Genomic DNA, 25,276 nt, shown 5'->3' on the forward strand with positions numbered 1-25,276 from the left:
TTTAATTCTCAGACTTTAATTTCCTTCTTTAGGCTAAATTTTAATGCATGTACACTCAGACAAATGTACCTGAAAATTTTTTATTTTTTTTAATTCATATGCATTCACAAATCAAAGTAATAACACAGACTCCCAAGAAATATTAATCTCATTCCTCCCCCCTGCTTTTTTTTTTTGTTGTTGTTGTAACATGCAAGCAGTATTTCTTTAGAAAGGACCTAAATAAAAAGTGGAACACTGAATGCACGAAGATTAAATACCAAGAATTCAATAATAGTAATCATATAATAAATGGTATCCTTGTAATATCTGCTGTTGGTTTTGAACATAATGAATCATACAGCAATCACGAAGTTGAAGAATGCGTAATTCTTATGGAAGCCTTTCATTATGGATGTGCTTTTTGTACTTCAAACCGAACTGTTCTATGACTGTAGGGGGAAAAATAAGTCTGAAGCTTTTATGAATCTAAAAGTTCAGGATGAGAATAAAAATTATCACAGTGTTTTAAAGCGAGACCAAGAACTTTTATATTATTCTGTCTTACGGGGCTACTGAACCCCTCCCCCCTGCCAAAGTGCACCGAGAATTTCTGAAACTTTGACAATTATAGGCTCTGTATAATTATTAATGTCATCTGAATAAATAAAGCCTAATTAATTCAACACTAATGAGATGAAGTAGGTTCAGACAGTTTTCATCACTGAAGACTGTATTTCCTCACAGTTCTGTTAGAGCAATTGTTCATTGCTGTCATGTTATATGAGTTATTTTTTAACCCTGTAGAGGTCTGCTAATAGCATAGAGTAGCAAGACTTGGTGAAATTGTCAAAAAATAATATGCAATATATAATATATAAACTTGATATGCTTTTGGCGGGCAATTATTATTTTAGCATATTTTAAATATAACTTTAGTGGCAATCAGGAACAGAATTTGTTAGGTGTATTTGATACATATGGATTTAACCAAAATAACAGGATAGCAAAGGGATTATGGACATCTCTGTTAGAAAGACAAGTGCATATTTATGGAAGGAAGACTAAATTGAGCAGTGTTCACATCCAAGATGATGTTTAAATAATCCTGAAAGACTTAAATAACTTCAAAGCATTTTTATCTTTTATTAAGTTCTTTTTCAAGAACTGAGTTTGCTTTAGTCTCCTGTTCACTTCTGCCCATAATGGATGCAACAGATTGGCTTCTCTGTCAAGTTTTTGAATATTTTAATGTATTCTTGTTATATTTTTCTGCAGCCTGTGCACATTACAGTGATGGAATTCATGGGTTTGGTCACTACTCTAAACTGTTGGCTAATCTTCCCTGTTCTAATGTCAGCAGTTATATTTATGCAAATTAACATGTTGCAAAAGTTGTGTCGATCATTTAAGGTTCAAAACTCAATTTGCTCACAATAAGTTCTTGTGAATTAAAAACCCCTGAAACAAAGGACAAGCAGCTGTTAAACCCAGACTAAACCTACTTATTATAAATATGAAATAAAAATTGTTAATATATCTAAATACTGATATATTCTTCAGGTAAAATAATAAAAATGTGTCTGTGATAAATAGACTGAACTGTGAGAAGGTATGAGAAGGAAAAAAGTAGAACTTCAAAAGTTCATTTTGGAGGAGATATTAATAAAAACTGGATGACATGCAGCAAAGGAAATTAGCTTTGAGTCTATATGGACATGAATAATGCCAGAGGATGTATCGTATAACTTAATCAGATAGACCATAACAGGAAGATGCAACTGTGGTTTCCTTAATGACCGGTGGGGGATGTAATCAAATGCTAAATGCACATTGTCAGGTTCTGACAAGTTCCTATCGAAGCGAAGATGGAATTTCGCTTACCAGGAGTTGAGGCTGATAACAAATCCTCGAGTGAGCGGAAGGAGTTGGGAGCAGACAGGTCTCTATAATGTTGTTGTGACACGAAGTTATCTTCCTTTGTCATTCTCTAATGTAAATATTACATTTCATGAAGGCATATAGACTTCTGCTGGATTTGGTAGGGTGTGAAGCTGTTAGTCTTGCTTGCTCGGATATTGACAGGGTACATACTTGGTAATCTTGCTGGCTCAGGCATGTATAGCATCATAGAATAGTTTGGGCTGAAGGAACCTTCCAAGCTCATCCAGTGCCACCCCTGCCACGAGCAGGGACATCTTCACCCAGACCAGGTTGCTCAGAGCCCCGTCCAGCCTGGCCTGGAACGTCTCCAGAGATGGCACATCCACCACCTCTCTGGGCAACCTGGGACAGGGTCTCACCACCCTCAGGGGCAAAAATTTCTTCCTCATGTCCAGCCTGGATGGGGTACTGAGTTGTTAATCTTGCTGGCTTGGGCATGAGGCGCAGCCAAGGCTCCTGCAGCTGGGACCCAGCAGAGCTGCAAGAAGTTTTTGGGTAGTTCTGGCTTCTACCAGCAGCTGCAGACTCTGCCCCTGCGACTCCATCCATGCTGGGACATGGATTAACTAATATAAAGCACTATGGGAATGACTCAAGGTGCACTCACAAGGCTGAGTGAAGGACAGCTCTCCTTCAGTAAAGTAGACTGAATAGTGCCGCTCATGTTGTGTTTGTAGGACTTGGTAACTTCTGTTTCTCTCACTATTCCAGTGAGTGTTTTCATTTGAACAAACCCAACTGTCAAAGCTAATAGAGCGATGACCTTTGTATCAGCAGATTCAGATCCCAATTGAGTAATTTCTGTGAGCTGCAGGCCCGGGAGGACTTGTTATGTGGTGCTGGACGCACTTCCCAGGTTGACTGTGGTAGCAGGAGGGTCTTTTCTGTGCTCAGGAGCGGGGATTTGGTCCTTGCTGGCTTCATTGCACAGCGTAGATACAAGATCTTTGTTCACAAAATCTGAGTGGTTTAGCAGCAGATTCATAGCAGGGCGTTGCTGTGGATATAAGAACCAAATAGAGTCAAAATTAAGACTGAGCTCACTGATAATCCTGGGCTTTGCATTTTAATGCATATTACTAGTTGAGTGCTAGATTGTGTTTTTATGACGGAGCAGATTAGGAAATAATTTGCATGTGAATCTCTCCAAGTCAGTGCAGTTTCCCTGGTAACAAATGGGGAGCAGAGTTCCAAAATCTGCTTGTTGCTATTAAAATGTGTGTGTATGTGGGGAGGGGGTGTTCTTTTTATAAGTTTTTATTGAAGAAAAGTAGAACTGCAAAACTTAGCAAGATTCCTGATTTACATAAAATTGAGGGGTTGAGGGAGTGAAATTGGCTCTTCACTCACCAGCACTTAACTCATACAAAAATCTCATTTCTACTCAAACAACACCAGGGTATTTTGCAATCAGAATTTTCCTTTCTGGCTATTGAAAATGGAATTTGCTATTGCTTATTATTTTCAGGGAAGGTGCCAAGAATTGGCTTTTCTATCAGTAGCTGCCTTTGTGTGAGACTGATAAGGGCTCCCCAAGTCTTTGAGGTGGGATCCTCGCCCTGGTTCAGTTCAGCCCAAGGCGGGTTCTTATGGGTCCCTTGTTTCTCCCAGCAAGAGACTGGCTTGGACTGGACCAGTTTGCCTGCCACATCTTCCTTTTTAAGTGATGGTTAACGAGAGGTCTGAGTGGAAGCTTTAATTAAGCGACTCTTTAATGTAGCAGCAGGAGAACTTTGTGTTGGAGGAGGGAGAGGGTGCCAACCCATTTGTGGTTGCTGGAAGACTAAATCATCCTAGCAGCAACTGGAACAACAACAAAAACAAAAAGATGACCAACTTATTGGGAAGGACTGGTTATCCTCAAACTTTACACCTTGGAGCCATGGGATTGAGAACACAAAACATCAAACAAACAAAACCCAACCCACACAAGAACTCTTGAAGCATCCCCAGTACTCTCTGAACACTGAGTATCAGATTATTTTCTTCAATTATTTCCTGAAACTTAATACATATCTCGATATTTTTGATGCTGACTTTTCAGTAAAAGATCTAATACTAAATCTGCCTTGTTAAAAATTAGCTCCAGAAATATAGCTGAAAACATACTAGCAACTAAATATTTGAAATAAAGTATTTTTATTTTCTTCCACCGTCTCTGTTTTGTTTGCTGGTTCCCTGTTTAATAATTTCTAGTTTGCAGGTTATTATAATTAGATCTCAGTTTTAAACATGGAGCATGTTGAAACTTTAGTTAGCCTAACCTTTCTGCAATGTATGTATGAAAGAAAACTCTAAAATAAAAAAAAAGCTTAATCTCGGTAGGAATGTATCTCCCTTGTTCACAGGTGTAATTTTTGAAAAAAAAAATAAATAAACCAGGTTTTGTAATAAATAAACATAATTACTGTTCAGCTTCTCACTTAGAAGCAAGCTAAGCTACTTCAGCTGCTGAACACAGCCTTACTTCTTTTTATCAGACTAAAGTGATTTTTCATGTCATGCTGGGTTTTGTTTCCATTAAGGAGCCATACAATAATTGGGATTAAAAAGGGAAAAATTATATTTGAATACAGGGGAACCAAGTTACTGGAAGTTCATACCATAAAAATAAACAAGCTTACTGTAGCAGGTGGGTAGTGGACTCACAAATGTAACTCCAAGTCAAGCACACCTTTATTCAAAACTTATTTGCCTTCCCCGCCTCCCCCCCACCCCTTTCACAAGCTCCTGGATTTACTAGATGGTTAATGTGAAAACATGCAAGAATTGTGATCCTGTGTCTTTTATTGGTAGGAGAGACATCACACAAATGATGACAGTTTGGTTCATTTTGAAGGATACAGTGAATTTTTCTTTTCTCAGATGGTAATTACATCTCCAGTTCCCTGCCAGCACATCCTGATTGCCTTTTGCAGCTTCCTTGGGGCCTTGTCAATCCATTGATTAAAGAAACATTCTTTAAGTGGATTTGTACTGCATTTGAATAACTGATACTGTTTGATTAGGGCTGAATGTTAATATGACCCTCGGTAAATAGATATTTCTAACTCTTGTAATTTTTTATGATGGATCTTGTGACATCAACAATTTCTCCTAAGTTCTGGACTCTCAAATGATTACCCAAGAGGGTCAATTGACACTCAGGAGTGAAAACTTCAGACTCTTGTGGTTGCAGAAAAAAACTGAGAATGTTGCTGGTGCGTATGAGAAGTCAGGTGCATTCTTAAAAGGCAACAAAATAATTATTATTTCTTTAAAAGAACAATCCAATTATTAATGTCATGCTAGTTGCTCCTTCATCTTGCTAGATGTAGACCAACAGAGTTTTTATGCTTAGTTATTTTTGACAACGAGTACTCATGCTTAATTTTTACATCCTTATATTTATGAGGTTCCAGGTTTACCTCACCATTTGGTCCGAAAGACAGAACCAGATTTACTCAGCAGGGTCCAGGAAGCTTTTGGCCCTCACCAAGGGCAGTGGGATAATGCAAGTTCTTTAGAGGTTTTGCTGAATTGTGCCCAAAGTTCACGCAGAGGAACATTAAGTGAAAATCTGGTTTGGAAGCACTAAGTAATGAGTCCTCCTGAGAGTGACCTTTGGGAACTTCAGGTAATTTCAGTCAAACTGCTGTGGGCCCACTGCTGTGCAAAATTTAGTGACAGGACAGTAAAACAAAAGCTTGATAAATATATAAATATATGTGATCTTTTACATTCTTGATTAGAAAAAAACATAATGTCGGTTAAATTAATGGAATTCAAGGCCATTTATTGCTACAAAAGGATGTCTCTACAATCTTTAAAAAGCCCACTATGATATTTTTAAAGATTATCTTAAAATGTGCTTTAATTTCTTAATACAGTGTTCTAGTGAATAGTTATTAGTTCATTATTGTTATAGTAGGTGAAATATTCATCAGGTTAACTATTCTAATATGTTAATAATTAGAATAGACTGTCAAGTTCTGTATATTTTTAAGAAAATTGTTAAAGCTCTTTTCTCCAAGTTTCTTTTTTTTTCTCTTTACTCAGGTTTTTTTTTTCCAGTAACTCAACTTTTTAATTGAAAAATCTCAGCAGGTGATAAAGAGGAGAGAGATTTTTAGATTACAGAAAATATCATGAACATGGAGATTTATACAGATCAAAGGAGCAATTTCCCTGTGTAGCATATACTGCTGCATTATAAGAATCTTTTGTAAGAACTGTTTTCCATAAACAAATAAATGTGTACATGCTCACATGAATAAAAGGTGGCAGTGACTCACGGTACACTATGTGAATTTGAGATTATGCACAATCATTCCTGCCCGTAGTCACCGTAGTCAAAACAGTTTTATTCATTGCATTTGTAATCCAAACCACAGCTAATGTAGATTCTGGTTTGGGTTTTGCTTTTTTTCATTTGGGTGTGGTTTTTTTGTTTTGTTTTGTTTGTGTTTTTTTTAATATGATTGGGCATGTAACAAAAATCCAGGCTGAAATTTCTTAAAATAATGTGTCGAGGCCTTCTGAATTCACGCTATCTCTGTATGACTTACAGATATTTTGAAGAAAGAGTTGTGAATGCACAAAGGAACAAACTTTTAAATGTGTACGATATTTGTAGGAAGATATGGACAATCTGTAAGGAGTGTTTGCTAAGGGATTAGAATTTGTTCGGCTGAAATATATTTGAAGGTGAACATTTCCCAAGGAAATAACAGCTAAATATCACAATAATACAATGCCTTTAAAAAAGAGAGAACCATCTTTATGAAAGGAAAGAAAAAAGCTTCTACTACTATAATGTTTACATACTTGGCCTTTTGCAAGATAACAAAAAATAAAAAGCTCAAGCCAAAAAGCTGGAGAAGAGACCAACTACATCAATCCAAGCCCTTTTGACCCAGGCTTGAATTTGGTCTTGAAAATTGTGGAAGCTCTATAAACAGAGGCATTACATGGGAGATTTAAAAATGTTAATTTATACTAGGAGTTGCTCTAGGTAGCACACAGAATGGTCTTTCAGAGCAACCCATAATTTCTATATACAAAGCCTAGATCATTAGCTATACATTTCAGAAAAAAAATAAATGCACGTACATTTAAATGATTAGTGTATATCCGAGTTAGGGGAGGGCTTAGTACAAAATTGTCTTCTAGTTTTGGGAGAATCTTTTATTAATCTAGAGAGTTAGAGCTAACATTTGGCTTCACTTATTTATCATTTGATTAGAAAATCAGATCTTGTTCTTAAAAACAGCATAACATTTCAGGTGAAAAAATAGACCTGGAAATTTTTTTGGTTGGTTGGTTGTTTTTGTTTTTTTTTTTTTCCCCTGGATCACATGCATTTCTTATTAAAAGTACAAAATCTGAATAGTTACTGAGGTAAAAATCCCCTCTTCATTTAAAACAGCTCCTCAGGGTGCAGCAGTCTTCCGTGCACAAACAAAACAGTGAAAATGAATAAGCAGTGTCAGAAAATTATTGTAGAAAACTTGCTCTTGGAGTTATGGCAAAATATACCATGGTCATTATTTAGCTTGGATTTGTGCAGGATGTTCTTCAGGCAAAAGTTTCCAACACGGATCTTGTCTAAATGTCTTTGCTGTCACACCTCTCATGAATTGTGCTTGCTGACTACTTTTTACATATTTATTTTGATAATGAAGCTACAAGAAATAAAGACTCTTGAAACATTTTCTCTTTTCCGAGATCATGCATCAAAATCTGAAAAATTGAAGTGATAACTATCATTACAAAAAAAAATTGTTATAATGAAAAAATCACATAAGGGCCTTGATATCTGCCCTTGGATTCACTGTGTATGCTAATTCAATTACCTTCTTGTCTGTGGGCCTCTGCAAATGTGGATGACAGAATGTTGGTTGGAAACCAGGGAGAAACCTGTGTGTGTTTGTAGGAAAGCATTCCCATAGCTGAAGAAAGGGCTTCCAATCCTTTGGCCTGTCCTGCATCTGAAAATTTAATGTTCAATACATTGCACCTACCAACATAGAGGATTTACATAAGCGTGCACATCTACAATTTAATGCTTAGATATCTGAAACACTGTTTTTTAGCCTAATGGTACTTCTGTCAGAGTTAGAACACCAAGTGGTAGTAATTCAAGATGAAAGTACTTCGTGTTTGTCAGTATCTCTTTTAATAGAAAAGGTCAATAGAAATTGTTTTAATGCTGTTTTCCTTCTTAAAAGAAGACATTATGAGTGCCAACAAAATGGCTTGTTTTGTTCTGTTTCTGGTGATGCAAACTTAATCTTTTTTTTGTAAAAAAAAAAAAAAAACAAAAAAACAAAAAACAAAAAACAAAACAACAAACTACTGAAAATAAGTAATTGAAATCCAATATTCTGAATTCTGTGTCCCCAAGTAAAGGGATAAGAAGTTTAGTTGCACAAAAGCAAATGATACGTTTGTGACTTACATGAGTCTGAAAAGCCAGCTGGCCTACAGAGGTAGATCTGTGCACAGAATTTATTTTACTGGGTGCTTGTTCTGTATTTATACTGGACTTGTAATTATAACTGATAGGTCTGCAGATGAAGGAACATCCAGCTACTCTTTTAGATAAGTTGGTGCAGAAGCAGCTTGACAGGTGTTTGTCCTTTGTTGTCATTGCTTCATTTTAGTCATAAATATTGTTTAATGTGATTCTCACTGCTATATTTAGAATGTTATACATGATATATAGTGCTACAGTTATTGTTGTGTTTATATATCTATTTTATACTCAGTAATGTGTTTATTTTTCTTCGACTCAAATGCTTACTTCTTTCAATTTCAAAGAACTTGTGAATCACACAGAATTAATTAGTGCTGTAGTTATCCTCCAAGTTTTGCAGTGCGGATTTAGCTTATTCTCATAAAAAAAAGTTGCTTTTGCAGAATCATTATGCTGCCTTTCCAAAAAAACAAAGTACAGAAGCAAAGAGCTCATCCAAAAGTAAGTGGAGTAAGATCAGAGGGTTTCCCTGAGGAAGGACTGGATTGGTGCAAGCCTACTTAAATAGAAATACTGATAATTACTCAGGCTGTTTATTAAAAACAGCAACAAAAAAGATGTTCCATGCAGATTTTGTCTGTATAATCACTCATGTCGTGCCTCACAAGCAGATGACTGACCTAGGCTGGTTTTGCCTGCTGAAGTCATGCCGTGCTACGAGCACGTATTTGGGAGTGACTGTCATTCTCCTGCCTTTGATTGAATTGAAATAACGAGCTTTCGGAGAGCTTGGATTTAAGGAGGACTGCATATTGACACAAGCAGTTTGACCAAGATTTTGAAGAATTTTTTGAAGGTGTGGGGGAGGATGTCAGAATGACGTGTCTTTCGCGCTGTTCTTGGGCGTCTCTGTCTCCTGAAGGTCCCTGCTGGGCCGTGCCATAGTCCACAGCAGTCGGGTAGTTTCATAGAACAAATCTCTGGCCGTTCTGTTTTTATTTTTTGTTATTTTTTTAAAAAAAATTTTTTTGTTTCTGTGCGATGATGAGGATGGCACTCACCAGTAGCTCCGCTGAAGCAACTACAGAAACAATCTCTTGATTCAATTTTTCATGCTTTGTGCTTGGCTAAACCTGTTGGATAGCAGCCCACCGATCAGATCAGCTCATGGAAAGCATCAGCAATCCGTACATTTGAGTATAGTCCATCTGCAGTTCTTTGAGCTACATTTCACATCAGCGTGAAGTTTAGTCTGTGGGCAATGAAATGCAGTATATAGAGTGCTGATGGAGCACTCTTTGGCGCTGGTTTAGGCTCTAAACTTACTGTGTGTTTACTGGCAGAGTTCAGTTATAGATTTTAGCTCATGCGTCAACATTTTTTAGGAGAGCAGCTTGTCCAAAGCAGTCACAGGAACACTTTTGGGGAAGTTTTGGAGTATAAGCTGTGGGAAGAGCTCTTCAACAGAACATTCATTGATGGATCCACACAGGCAAAAAATCTATGCATGTGATATATGTGCATTTTATTGCTGAAAGTTGTTGGGAATTAAATTGTTACTGTGCTTCAGCTATTTAGTTTTGGATCATGGAACTTGCGTACTTTGCTTTACTACCAGCTGATTCCAAATTTTTGGTACTTAACTGGTCCTGGCGCAGAAGCGTGTTACAGAAATTGCTGTTGCTCTTCTCTGCATCACCATCAACTGCAGCAGTAGATTTCTTGTTTTGTCTAAAAGCAAGAAGCCACCTGTCCCTCACTTGACAAATGGCCTGATTTTGTTGAGTGTAATGATGTCTTGCGTCATTATCTGATTGCTTTTTGACTGAATTTTATTTTCCAAATGCCAGTTGACAGAGGCTCCTTTCAAATTGTCCGCTAGGTTTGACTGTATCTGGTTTGTGGAAAAAATGGCAGCTCACATCTGCCCTGTCTTGCTTTTCCTCGGTCCCTGGGCACAAACAGGGCACAGCAGTGGCATGTTGCTTCCAGCAGCCTTTTTTGAACAAAAAAAAATGTAGACACATTTTAGGGAAATGACAAGACTTGTTCTAGCTCATACATTCTCTGAAACAGGTAACTTCTTGTCACTATTTATCATTGTTGTTTATTTAGTGTCAGATATAATTCAGATGATTGAAAGTGTGGCAAAGTATATTAACTGACTGCTCCACTTGTAAATATTTTGGGAACTGCTACCTCCATACGTGAGATCATACAGTCTTTTTCTTCTGTATTTCAAAATTAAACAGTTTGGCTTGTTTGAATTAAGGGTCAAAAACTGAATAAATGAAGAGTCTGACTAGTCAGTCGGGCTTCCTAATGAGTATTTGCTACAACAGAAGCAGAGCTGCCAATTACTGACCACTTGTTCTGGCTACTCATTAAGTATATTTCAGCGTGAACCTCTTACAATTTGGCCCATGGCCAGATGAAATTCAAATTTTCCCCATGTCCAGAATAATACTGTCACTGTTTTGATAAGCAAGTAAACTGCAAAGTTTCATGTATCCACAGCAAACACTAATTTGGACATGACAAAAGTGCATCTACTTTTCTTACCACCAAGAAATTATTGCAGAAGTGACAGTATTTGACAGTAATAGATAAATTTCACTTTATTTAGCTTGAATTATGACACTGAATAAAATATTTGCTAGATATTGAACATCATTTACAACATTTACTAGATAGAAAACATCATTCTACCCCTCCGAGCAGTTTTAGAGAAGGAACATGTGCAGCCGCTATAGCCCAATATTGCCTCTGTAATTTGCTTTCAAGAGTTTATTGCAGTCTGCAAAAACTGTCTCTTTAAGTACTTTAGAAAGGCAGAGGAGAACAGATTGCTCTGTACGTGTGTCCATTAGGATTGTGATTCTTAAGGATTTTTTTAAATTTTTTTTTAAGTCTTAATACATCTTCACCAGCAGAACTTTGTGATATAGACCTGATTTCAATTTGCTATTTAGGTTGTTAGGCTGTTGCATGGTACAGAAAGATGAAACTCATTTTAGAGTTAGGTATTGCAGAAAACTACCCTGAAGTTGTTTCACATTCGTCATAGCCGTCATCTGAAGCACACTGTTCTTTAAAAGATTAGCTCTTCTGAATTCATGTATGCAAATGTCATCTGAGAATCCAAAATATTGTTCAGAATTATTTCCTCCCTTATAGCATTATTATTTTTGAAAAAAGTGCTGTTGAGATTAGGCAAATGAGAAATTAGACTTTATGAAATCCTGTGTAAGTGTAATAAATGTATAGGCTTTCCCATATTGGAACTAATATTTATCCACCGTAGATACATACCAACTAAGGATGTGTTTTACTTTGTTGGTGTTATTGGTCTCCATAGCAGCAATGTTATATATTTTGAGCAAATATGCGATATTTTGAGTTCACAGAGTGTATTTTAGACTTGGTAGTGATATTGGGAACTACATAAGCTTCAGTTGGTGAATTGGTTTCATATTCCTTTTGTTTTATGAAATCTGGCAGAGAGATGTTATGGTCCCTGTTGTATTGCCAGTGGTTCCCCGCAGAATGCCAGAATTTTGTATTCAGTAGAATAACTGGAACAAGAAATCATCTCTTGTTAGGCATAGTATATCCAACTCCTTATTTAAATGGTGCTTTTATATGAAGTGTTTACATAGGCAATCATGCCCACCATTGGTCTTTAATGAAGTCTCATGTAGTATTAAGATAATGATTTGTTAGATTAATTATTTGTATTTTTATGGGGGTTTTTTTAAGTGTATCTTAAGGAACAATTTTTTTTGGTAGATGTGAGAATTACTTTAGAGAAACATTTTGAAGAGTTTTATAATTTGTCCAAAGAAATGGGCCAAGTTACTGTTTCTGGTCGTTCTGTTGGAAGCCCAGAGTCTGACAGACTGCTGGTGGGAGATTTCTTTTCCTTTTTCTATTTTCTGACCAGATCTGATAACTTTTGCTGTGTCTGTTTGGTAGAAATTTATGCTAGTGATATTTTCTTGTATTAAAGTTTTGAGTTGGCAACTTTTTGAAAATTAAAGAGATTCTATCTATGAGAAACTCTATCGCTTATGTCATGCACCATGTCCGAGTCCTCACTTTATTCACATGTGAGTCCTTCCACAGTTATGCTAAGCCTGTATTCTTCCAGCTACCATTTTGACATATCTAAAATAAGGCAAGACATTTGTGCAAGGAATAAAAAGATCATAAGGCATTCTGTCAGTTTTATTGGTTTCTCCCAGGAGTTTCACTGCTCTCCAGACCTCAGAAGCCCTTATTTATCCCAGAAACCTTGGAATTTACAGACTGACTTTGCTAAAGCACTGCTGAACTTTAGAATCCTCGTAAGAATGCTGGAAATCTTCAGAAAAGCCTTCTATGATATCAGCAAATATCTCCCATGAGAAGCCTTCCAGCACGCTGGAAAGTGTTCCTCAGTGATAAAAGAGTATGTGACTCTCATTTTGAATTCTTGCTTGGAAAACGTGAAGTCAATGAAACTTTTTTATTTATCCTGGTGTGACACATTATTGCTCCATTTTCAGATCCCGTCAGCTAGAATGTGTGGGGTTTTAAGGTTATTTCTAATATTTGATGATGAATTCAGTTATTAATGGTTTGTAGGTAAAAGATTGTAGACTTAGATATAAGGATGGTATTTTTTGCTGTGAGACCCTGGCCCAGGCTGCCCCGAGAGGTGGTAGATGCCCCATCCCTGGAGACATCCCAGGCCAGGCTGGACGGGGCTCTGAGAAACTTGGTCTGGATGAAGATGTCCCTGCTCATGGCAGGGGTGGCACTGCATGAGCTTGGAAGGTCCCTTCCAAGCCAAATGGTTCTACAATTCTGTGATCTTCAAGACTGTGCTGTTTGTACTAACTACTTTTTCTTTGCGGGGCAGGGGGGGGTGGAAAAAAGAGTCTGAAATAATTCCTTCCTATGGAAGTTTTCAGCAACACTCAGCCCAGAAATATCTCTCTGCTTAAGGCATTTTTGTTAGAACAGTCTTTCCAGCTACGTTTGGTTACTACTTTTGATTTTAGACTCTGTTTTCCTGGTCCTGTGAGTAGTTTCTTACACCAGTTCAGTGCTGCCTTGAGTTTAGCAGTTAATAAAAAGTCTTCTAGACTTCCTGGCTTATTTACTATTTTGTTTTGAACAGTCCAGTTGTGCTAGAACAAGAAATGTTAGATGTCAAATAAAAGGCAGATGTTAACACCAGTTTCAAGAAGGTTTAATGGAGATGATGGAGGCAAAGATGACAGGTTGATTTTGTCTTGTCTCTAGTCATAAATCAAATTGAGAAAGGCAGATATATGTACAAAGCCAGAGTCCGAAGTTGAAAATATTTTATCGTTAATTAAGCTTTTAATCACTTACTATTTCTGGGTCTGTGAATGACAACGTTGTTGGCAATAACTTTATATATGTGGCATTGAAATTCACGTTTCATTTGTCCCATTAATTTTTCATAAGACTATAGCCTTCTGTTTTCAAAGAGGTTTATTGATATATTAAATATTTTTAAATGTAATGGAAAAATATTGAATATGTTTCCTTTTACCATTGTTTCTCATATTGTTTTGATCCATAACTTTCCATAAACATTTTAATTCTAAAATCTCAGTGAGATGTGTTACTCCCTCACCTTTTATGTAATTTTTTAAAATTCCCTCTCAACCATGGCCTAAGCAGCTTCTGGCTAACTCTAGGAATTGAACAGAAAGAAGAACTGGACAGAAGAGAGGAACCGAGGGGAAATACACTGAGCCCGAGAGATGCTGCAAAGTAGGCTTCAAGTAATTTAACCATCAGGGGCCATTGTAGAGCGTAGTTCAACCAGCAAGTTCTAGTCTTCTAAGAGAAATAGCTGATTCTGAACAATTGGGTAAGAAAAGTATAAAATTAGGGTACTTTGCAAGTCACTTAAATAAAGTGAGGTAGAAACCACATTTGGCTGAGTGTGATAAGGAAAGTGCAGTGATGAACAGAATACTGTAATAAACCAGCGTTTCAAAAAGGAAGCAGAATATAAACTTAACCTCTGAGTTAAAAAATTACTATACCTAACAAAAGAGTTAACAAAGATTTCAACCTAAATTGAGGCAACACTGCAGGGAAAATTAATTCACTTTATGATTTCATTTTGGTTCACCTACTCTTACTTTCACTATGCGAATACATCGAACTAGGACGTAAATGGGAGCCGAGGCAATGGTAGGTGAGGAACCCTTAATTTGTGAAATTTACTTCTGAGAGTTTTCTCATTAATTATATTGGAAGAATACACAGGCTTCAAAATCATGCTTTCTGGGTGTTGAATTTCTTTATTTTACTGGAACAATACTTGTGCTTTCCACATATTGTAGAACTTAAATGATTCTGCATATTGGTGTGAAATAATATAGGTCCTCAGCTGGGTTCTCCATGTTTGTGAAGGAAAAATCTCAAAACCTTTCAGATTTCTATTTAAATGCTGTGTTTCTAAGCATTTGTTCTCTTTCAGCTTTGTCAAATGTGTTTCTCTAGATCTTATTTAGTCTTTCCATTCTCAGTGACATGTTTCTGAAGGACACCATAACTTAAAAAATAGAAGTAAGATAAACAAGAAATGCATAGTTTTTAAACATGTATTAATTTACATTTTTTGCAGAGGTAAATTACTCCTAAAACTAGTTTTAGGACAAAAGGACATAGGTGATCACAACTTCAGAAAGAAATTAAGAAATGTGCTTCATGCCACAATGATCATATAAAAGCAATCTTAATATTAGATATTAAGTGAAGTGATTAGGACTTTTCCTTCCAGCCTGCTACTCTTGGCATTATAGAATTGTTCTCTAAAACTCACAGTTTATTTTTCCAAATCCTAAGTGACAGACCTTCCCCTTGTTTTGGGGAAATTCATATCCTGGTTCAATATGTGCTGTGAGGTATTCAGATCTCTAACTAGCTGTGATCCATTTTCTGTAGCTTTCTCTTTTGGTTTGAACTTTCTGTTGAGTATAATTATGCTTCTCTAAGTTTCAGCTGCCTGGAAGACTTTTTTATATTAAAAATAGAAGGGGAAAATAAAAGCCACACTTTCTCTTTAGATCTCTTCTCTAAAACAGAATTTCAGATACAGTTTCTATTCCCTCATATTAGTCTTTTCTTCTCTGGGATTGTGTTGATAGTCTAGGAGACCAAAGCCAAAGAGATTCCCTTGAGTGCAGAATTATTAAAAAGGGGTTGAGGGAAGCAGGGAGTTGTCACATCACAGTTTGAAGCCTGGACCTGCTCACAGTTCTTCATGGTAGTAGAGAATTTTACCTGTTTTCACAAATACCTGCATAAGTGAACCAGGGCTCTGTTCTGCTCTATTTAGCTCACAGAGACGCCGTCGTTGAGGTAGTAACCCAAGAGCAGAGCATACAGCTGCTGCTCCGTTGCCGTTAGACAATGCTACAACACCCTAAGATGGCTTTCTGCATGTCATCAATTTATTTCCGTATTATGCAACATTCAGAAATTATCCCAGTTTCTCCTGGTATATCTGCCAGGAAGTGTTCAACACAATATTAGTATAATTTCCTAACTAAATTTTATTTCAGCATGATTACAAGTTATAATATCCTGTACAAACTGTTACTGATTTTTTCCTAAAAACTTGAGATGTAAATGCTATGAGAGAGAGGAGGCTTTTGCCAGCTGTGGCTAAATCCCCGTGTCGCGATCCATCACTCGCACCATTAGCACAGGCACTATTTGCATTAGAGAGCAAACAGCGCCAGGATGTTTGTCCAAAGAGATGCTTGTCAGTACTGTAATTTAATAGCAAGAGTAAGATGGCTATTTCAGCCTTTTTCCACCACTTCCCCATATGAAACCACAGAATTGGAGACCACTAATATGATAAACACACTTCTTTTTCTTTTTTTTTTTCCTCTGCAGCTGTAATACAGTGGTTTAATTTACGCAAATTTATGGACCCTTTCTAGTCTCTTTAGTGTCTCCAGTCAGACCAGTAAGAAAAAGAGGTATTTAAAAGCAGCTGAAACATTCTCATAATGATGATTTGAAAGCCCATGAAATAAGAAATTCTTACAAAGCTACCAAGAGCTGAAACAGGCCTTTTAATTGAATAGTTGAAATTTAATTCAGACATTTTTATTTACTAGCACCTCCAGAGCAAAGAAAGGCAGGGGTGTAGTAGGTTGAGTATATATCTTACTGCTGCTTTTTTGGAATTTCTAATCTGTTAAATTACCATTGTATTTTTAAACTAAACAAAATTTTCAAAAGGCCTGATTCAATCTGCAGTAATATGAAATGGAAGTTAGACCAGGTCTTAATGAGCTTGAGGAACTGTCAACAGCTCCTACTTCAAAGGACTGAGCGTTGATGCAGTAAAAACATCTCTTCCTTCCACAGCAAAAGTTACTATAAAGGAAGTATTTAATAGTTTAGAAGCCTGATGACTTTTTAGGTTGCTGACCACGTAGTATGAGAAAGACAAAAAGGTAGATAAAACAAAAACCCCAATGAAGTAGAAATACATATTACATTTCTGTGTTGACCACAAGTACTGTGAGGGCTGGCGTGGGAACAGGATGCATCACTAGATATCATGGTAGGCTTTGAGACTATTTGTAATAGCTCAGATTGTTACATATAAAGGAAAATAAAGCAGCTGTTGAGCGTTAGAACTTAAGAGAAAAAGGCTTCATGTTACTAGAAGTATAAATTCTCAGAAATCATGTTGTAGGAAGAAGTGTATCAAAATAGATTTGGTTGTTGTCACTAAGTCACCGTGCAGGATAAATACTTGGGAAATTAGAGTTGATTTGTAATACAAAGAACTATTTTCCATCTCATATTATGTAATTAGTGATGACATCCATGTTGCTTTCATTATCGCAAAACAGGAGTTGTGAATATATGCATCTTCTGATTTCACAATGGAAATGGACGTTGTTAATAGAAACAACCAGTTACAACTGTGTTGTTCCTCTGTATTATTTAACATATGAAATAGAAATATTTTTAAAGGTTTTGATGAGTGGTGTGTTTTACTAGGATTTATCACACCTGGTTTTGTGTTCAGAGGATGACATGCCTAGACAACACTCCTAACCCCAATTAAATGGGTATGCGCTTTTAAGAAGCTCAGATTCACTTATTTTTACATACATTAACGAATTTTGCCAGATATAAACTGTTAAAGAAACATTGCTGTCTGCCAGGATAGGAAAAAGAGATTGATGGCTGACATCCTGGAAGTACAATTGGAATCTTAATTCATCAATAGCAGCACATTAGCTTTCTTAATTATGGGCAAAGCAAATAGCTCAACCTGTGCTGACTCGTTACACCCGTGGGAGACTAAACCTTTCTTTGGGGGAATCTCTTTGTGGATTTCAGAAGCACCTTTTCCTCTGCCCTTTTCTTTATGATCCAGTGAAATTAGACCCTTTCTCATCTCGTTTTTTAGACCCTTTCTCATCTCGTTTTTTAGACCCTTTCTCATCTCGTTTTCTCTTAATTATGTTGCACACTTTCATGTTACTGAATGCGAAAAATATCGCCTCTTTTTTTCTGATTGCCTATATATATATATATGTATGTATATATTTTTTGCCTTTTGAGGAGCTTGGCCAGTTTTCCCAGGTAATTACTAAGGAATATTTAAAATCTGAACTATTTCCTTCATTTTTACAAGTAGGAAATTTATTGGGGGAAAGGAAAGAAGTTTATCCTATTTCTTCATCCCTGGAATTAGCTGCCTGTAGTGAATAGAAACTGGGTTTCTTCACATGTATGCTTTTCTTCTCCTATTATGCAAGAGCGCTACTTTATATATTGACAAAAAACCTATTAACTATCCTTAGGTGTATTTAGATAAATAAATATCTGGAAAACCCGAAGACACTTCTGTAATTCTGTAATACTGATTTGTAGAAGCTTGCTAGCTGAGATTGTATCATAAAGGTATCATATGTGATCTCAATAGTTTATACTTTCTCTATAACCTGTTAAACCTTACGTAGATTTTCTGCTAATTGTCTTCTGGGTATTCCAAATATAGATACTCTCTATTTTATTACAACATTAATAGAATTTTAAAAGATAGCTCAAGTAATTAGAGGTACATCTGGCCTTTACTTGATCACATTTAAAACTATTTTTTTAAACTCCTGAATACAGTAAGGATTCTTCCAGCAGACTCATAATAGATTAATAATCATCTGTTTGGAGTAGAGTGTGACAGGTATTCTCATTTTAGGTGTCAGTCCGATCTGTACCTTTGAATTTGGATTATACCCTTGATTCAGCTCCCAAAGTTGAATGATGTTTTAAGGCCATCTAAGTTAGGAGGGTTTATAGTTGTTTTTATTTGTGTATTTGCAAGTGTGTGGCATGATTTCAGTTATTAAAATGCTCTAACACCTTCCCACAATTCAAAATTTTCAAATGAGTTTTCTGCTGCAGATGAACGTGTGGTGAGAGTTTCCTGCCCTGCCCATCTTCTTGTTTTCACTTCTTGGATCATGTCATGATTCTTTCCTATGATTTATTGAATTTTCTTTGATGCTAAAATAATTGTTGTGGCTAATAAAATAATAAGTTATGCTGATTGAGGAAAGTTTTCACTCATGTCTGCAATTTTTGGCCATACGCACAGCTCCTGATTACCAGCTCTACATTTGCTATTGAATTAAAAGTTTACTACAGGAGAAGCATGAGCTTTCTTTGAAAATAATGTTCTTTGTTGTAATAGGAATGTGATTGGTAACCCTTATTTCTGGAGAAAAATAGTGCAATCAAAGCACACCTTACGAACTAACAAAAATCTACAATGATAAAAGTTTGTCTGAATTGATGTTTCTGTTCATTTTCCAAGTGAGATGTCAAAATAGAAAAACATCAATGTAGATTGTTAAACATAAATTACATTTATGTTTTTTGCTTTATCTAGTTATGCTAAGAGTGTCAGAGAATTTAAAATTTTTGAAGCTTTGGTATTCTACAAAATGCAGCAAGCTGATAACTAATCTGTTTTATTGTTCATTCTGGGTTAATCAAAAATGTAATTATGACTTTTAATAAGAGCAGAAAAAGTGTCTGCTACGAGCTCATAAAAAAATTGCTTTTTTCTGCCTTGTCATCACAGGTTATGAAAGACAAAGAAAGCTTTTGAAGTAATAATGAGGAGCCAATCTAGCCTCAAATTACTCATAATTGAACTTAATATTTGAAGCCACATCTAAATATATTGGAAGCTGAAAGCTGTGAATTTATATTCTAATTTAATTTTAAAGCATTAGATTTAGTGATACCTAGAAAAACACATTTTTTCCCATCATTTTTTCAAGCTGTTTCATGGTTATGGTTCTGAATTCCATCCTACTTAAAAAAACTTGTTAAAGACAAGTCAACAAGGCTTATACACACCTAACAAACCAAGTTTAGTAGTAGGGAACCCTATAAGCTTGAGAAAAATACAAAAATGTGTTTCATTATACCCAAGGTTTTGGGTAGATGCTTGTGATAAATATATACCTACACACAGGCACACACACATATTTATGTAAAATAAATACAGAGAAAGTGTTAATAATTTTAAGAAACCAAACTGCCAATTGGATGTATTTTATATATCTATTTTAATATAGCACATAAGGTAAAAGAAGGGAATGTAAACCAGAAGTGGGTGATTATAATAAGTTGGCAGGGGAAAACAAATGGTACAGGGAGAAATCTGTGACTGTCATAGGAATCAGAGCCTGAGACTTATTTCTAAAAAATATTCTGATATCATCTGAGAACAATAATTGCAATTTCTCTACAATTATTTCTATTCTGTATCTTGGAAGTACTTCTATGAATTTAGCATACTTTTCATTTCCGTAGTATTTCAAGAAGATGCTAAACAAACCTGCACATTAAGAGTGTTAAGAACACAAGTTTTCATTGAAGAGTTTTGGAAGACCTGAATTAGGATCTCTCCAGGCCACTAGTGATGATTTTTAGTAAATCTGGGGGCATCAGCAATGGCAATTTTTTAGTATCGTGTGAGCAGAATGACCCAGGTAGCTTGGAGGTCTCAGCCTTGTGTTGCTCATTGAGGGAAAGGGTGAAATTGTAAATATGGAACTAGAAACATATGAATAAAAGATTTTTTTGGGTGATGTTCAAACAGACAAAATACCTTCTCATTTTTTCTCTTCGATAATATACTTTGAGTCAAATTAATTAATAAATATAGGGCATTGAGATGAATTAGTGTATTTCTAAAATGTCACTTTACTGTGGTTTGAGTATTATTAAACTTGAAAAAGTCAGAATATGCAAAATGACCACCCAGTGACTAAAAGAAATAAAAACTGATTAATTCATTAGTGTTCATTAGATAAGAGAGGATATTTCCAGTAAAGTCCCTAAAATGTTATCTCAAGAATGAATTTTTATAATTTTGCTCAGTGACCCAGAAATATTGAAGAATTATTACTGTAATTGTGCAGAAGATTTGAGTGAAAAATAACAAAGGGAAGAGTTTTGATGTAGACCTCTTGATAATCTGGGCATAAGCAAATAAACCATAGCTGAGCATGACCAGGAAGGTGCAGAGATCTCTGTAAGCAAAGTACTGGGAGAGGGATTCCAGAAAGAGGGTGACTCCCACCTTTTTAAACTAAAAGATGCTGTCGCTCTGAAAAATCCTCTCATATATCTTATATTCTCATTAATTTCAAATATTAAGGATTTTAATTTCCAAGATAATGTGATTCCAGCATTTGGATAGCATTGTCCAAAAGCAGTTTATTTATAATATCTTTGTTATTACATTTGATGGCTTTTGATCATCAGAGAACTTCTATGGGTAAGTTCTTCTAGACTTGGCTGAAATACAGTATGTTGTGGGTTTAAAATGTACCAGTGTCGCATCACATAGAAACTAAAGAGTAACTGTGGAGCTCTCACAGATGACTCAGAAATAATTTCCAAGGTAACTGCAAGAAAGTGTTGATTCAGGTTTTATCCCCAGTGTCAAGTTCATGCTTGTTGTATCTTGATACCTGGTCTAATTATTTATGTAAGTGTTTAAAAAATCCATTATAACACTAATTAGCACATTAGTCCTTAATTAGCCTTTAGATAGTCAAATATTTGTCTCTATCTCAAAGTGTAGAGATTCCACTGGGGACTAGCCAAATTTTATCATTTATGAATAGATTTCTATCTTGTCCTCTGAAGAGATGATTGCAAAACTCTCACAGATTTTGGGGAGCATGAAGTTGTGCCAGGGAAGGTTCGGGTTAGATATGAAGAAAAATTTCTTCCTGGAAGGGTTGTCAGGCATTGGAACAGGCGGCCCGGGGCAGAGGTGGAGTCGCCATCCCTGGATGGGTTTAAAAGACACATAGATGAGGTTCTTAGGGATGTGGGTTAGAGGTGGACTTGACAGTGCTGAGTTAACGATTGGACCTGATGATCTTAAAGGTGTTTTCCAACTAAAATGTTTCAGTGATTCTGTAATTCTATAAATCAAGTTCCCAGGTTGTGGAGTGGGTGTGTCTCTGCTGTGTATCCTTACATTTTGGTGTGGGAGAAAGATAAGCCCCCATCTCATTCACAGGTTGTCTCCAAGGAAATGCTCACGGCCAGGGGAAGCAAATTTGCCTGAAGTGTTTAGAGTCAGGTTTCCCAGATGAAGAAGAGATCAAAGCTGAGATATTAGGACATGCTGGTTAGAGGGGAAAATTGCAGTTTAGCTGTGCTGCTATTTTTAAAACATCATATTTCCCCTCTGTCAGGTGACCTGAACTCTGATTTGTTGTGAAACGTGGATGGATGTGCATGGTCCGGGCAGTATCATGCAACAAAAGGAACTTGTAGAATGGCTGCTAAAGAAATGCCTTAGCCTCATTTCCTACTGGGTCCTGGTTAAAACAAGAAAGCTAAGATTTTTTTATGCAAAGGTATCCATGATACATTCCATGGGAGAAATGCCACAGACAGCAAATGGTCTTGTCTTTATATTTTGTAATAACAGTAATAATTTTGCCTGCACACACTTGCAGTTCTGTCACAAGTACCACTAAGGTCATTTTGACTTTCCAGAAACAGCCTTACATACAATATTTTTTTCTTCCCTGCCTTCCTATATGTTCTTTCCTTCTCTCACTGAGTTTCCACTCCATGGATTCCTTCACCAACTTATTCTTCAAGCAGTAGAATTGTCCTATAGCATCTCTAACCTTCAGTCTGTATTTACATGCTGCACCTGCTCTCCTTGCTTTCCAAATGCTTCGAAAATTTGTTTTCAAACCTTCCTCTCATTATTGTAAAAGCTGAATTTTCTTTGCCTCTTCAAAAGCAATTAGAAAGCTGCTTTAAAAAAAAAAAAAAGCAAAAGAAACAGCAAAAAAAAACAAACCTCAACAAACCCAATTGTCCATAAGTATTGTAAATATTTTATACATTGAAGTGTTGATGAACTTATTTAGCACTTGTATTTTTATACTCAGTGGTTAAGGTTTTCTTCTTTGGCTGTGATTAGAAATTGGTTTGCCAAAAGCAATAAAACCTGAAGGTGTCTCTTTGTTGTCAAAATCCCATTGCAGAAGTTATTTGGTGAAACCAAGAGGTAGTTCCATCCTGAACAAGTTACAAAACAAAGTATATATATAATTTTAAATATAGGATCTGATTATATGTATTTTTTTTTTTTTTTTAGTTTGAATTTCAGGACTGTTTCTTCATGTATGACTGGAATATTAGTTTTCTGCTATACGTTATGTATTCACTGTCTCCAAACATTCACTTAAATGTGTAAATAGAAATAGAAACAGATACAAACACTAAGTGTTGGTAAATTATCAGTCCTGTGCATATCTGTCATTCCCTAGCTTTTATTTTTACATATGTCTGCATGTGCTTTTTCTTGTTGATTTAAAGAAAACATGTATTCCATAAACTGGTAAGAAAAGGTGGATTTGTTTTATCAGATTTTTCAGTTTTCACTTAAAAGACCTGGGGAAGAAAAAGGAAGTTTTTTTTTTTCTGAAAATAGGAATAAGCTTGAGATGGATCAAACTTTACAGGACTCTAACTTTGATTTCATGAGACTGAAAGTTACAGGACTTGAACTTTGATTTCATTAGAATTGAATCTGATATAAACTTTGAGGTAAGTGTCCTAATGTCTGTAATCATAGCTAATAAGCACACACATATTATGTGTACCGTAGAACCAGATCTGTGTCTTAATTTCCCTTTCCATGTTTTTATCTGCTGTAACAAAGGCTGGCGTGTAGTTCACAAAAAGTTCTCATCATTAAAGCCAGAAGTCTGTTGCTGCTTAGGAAACAGGCATATACTTCCCTGACATAAAATATGGGCCCTGTTCATTAAATATTACCATGTAGACCTGAAATTGCTGGCAGAAAACTATATTTGGTATTGATATATTATTCTAACTCACAAATAACACAAATGACCTGTCGAAAAAGGGAACTCTTGAGAAATTATTTCATTCTGTAAGTTAGTTTAAATTAGCATGGTTCTGATTAGAGGCAGAAACTCTGAACATTAAAGGATCAGATGCAGAGTATATCTCACAATGCAACAAATAAACCTTTACTTTTGGAGTTCAAGTGCCTGAAAGCTTAGGTTCAAAACGGAAAAACAATAAAAGTTATTTATATATACTCTAGAGGTCTAATTAGGCTTAGGATTTCACATGCATGCGTATACTATCAAGCCGGATATTGTAATGTTTATGGAAATTGACACTTAACTTTGAATTGCCTCTATTTGCATATGCAGATTAGCAAAGCAATTCAGTGCAAACGGATTTGAGAGACCTGCCAGCACTTTATGGAGAAAGGCAAGGAAACCTGGAAACAAATCTTTGGGAATTAATGGCTTAGTTTGCAGAAAATATTTTACATGTTCATGACCTGAGAACATTTCAGGTTCCCACCGTGTAACAGCTCGAAGTGTAGCCCAAGGTGGAGATTTAATCGTGCCCCATGAGCTTCTTTGTGGACAACAGGCACCTGTAAAATCAAGCTGGTTTCTAGTGCCTGTGTGTCCTGAAAACAAGCCACCACCCCTGTGCTGGTGAGGTTCAAAAATCAAAATTTCTTCTGATAAGCAGAGGATGGAGATATCCCTGCGAAAAATTAGTGCCAAAGAGGAAAAGGAGGCACAATATGCTGTAATAAGACATTAAGTGGTTTTAGGCTCCTAGTACAAAATAGGAAATGAGCAGGTTTCATTCAGCCAATCGTTTTATGTTTACTTTTGTGCAAGAAATCTCACATTCACGTTTTTCATGAACTGTGACACCGCAGCATAAATCAACGTTTGACAGAGCTGTCGTGGATACTGTTCACTCTCTGTTCTCTTTGTTAGAGAAGTTAATGAGAATAAGCTGTTCTAATTTGTGTCAGTATATTCTGCTGTTATTGTTCTCTTCATAACAAAAGAAGAACAAAAGGCATAGAAGAGTCAGGAATGATAAAGTGCATAAATTTGAGGGATGCTACAAAGAGATCATTCCATAACAGAGCCATCAAAATGTTCTAATTGAGATTGTTATAATTATATAAAGATGAGATGCTGAAGACAAAATAGTGCATATTTTCTCGTTAGTGTCTCAGGTGTGTGCAAAACAGACTATTTCAGGAGGAAGAGCAGAGCTATATTAAAAATGAGCACTCTCAGTTACCTTTGGAGATGCTGAAGTGGATTCTGAAATGCACACAGGAAATTCCATGCACAGAGAAACCCGGTGATCACATCTTCGGGTGCAGAAAACCTTGCTTTGTATGTCGCAGCCCTCCTGTGCTTTCCTCCAAGAATGCAGTGGAAAACACCTTTTTTGTCAGTATTTAGCTAGTTAAGA

The sequence above is a fragment of the Streptopelia decaocto genome (assembly GCF_964273445.1).
Source record: "Streptopelia decaocto genome assembly, chromosome: 6".
In the NCBI taxonomy this organism is placed as follows: domain Eukaryota; kingdom Metazoa; phylum Chordata; class Aves; order Columbiformes; family Columbidae; genus Streptopelia; species Streptopelia decaocto.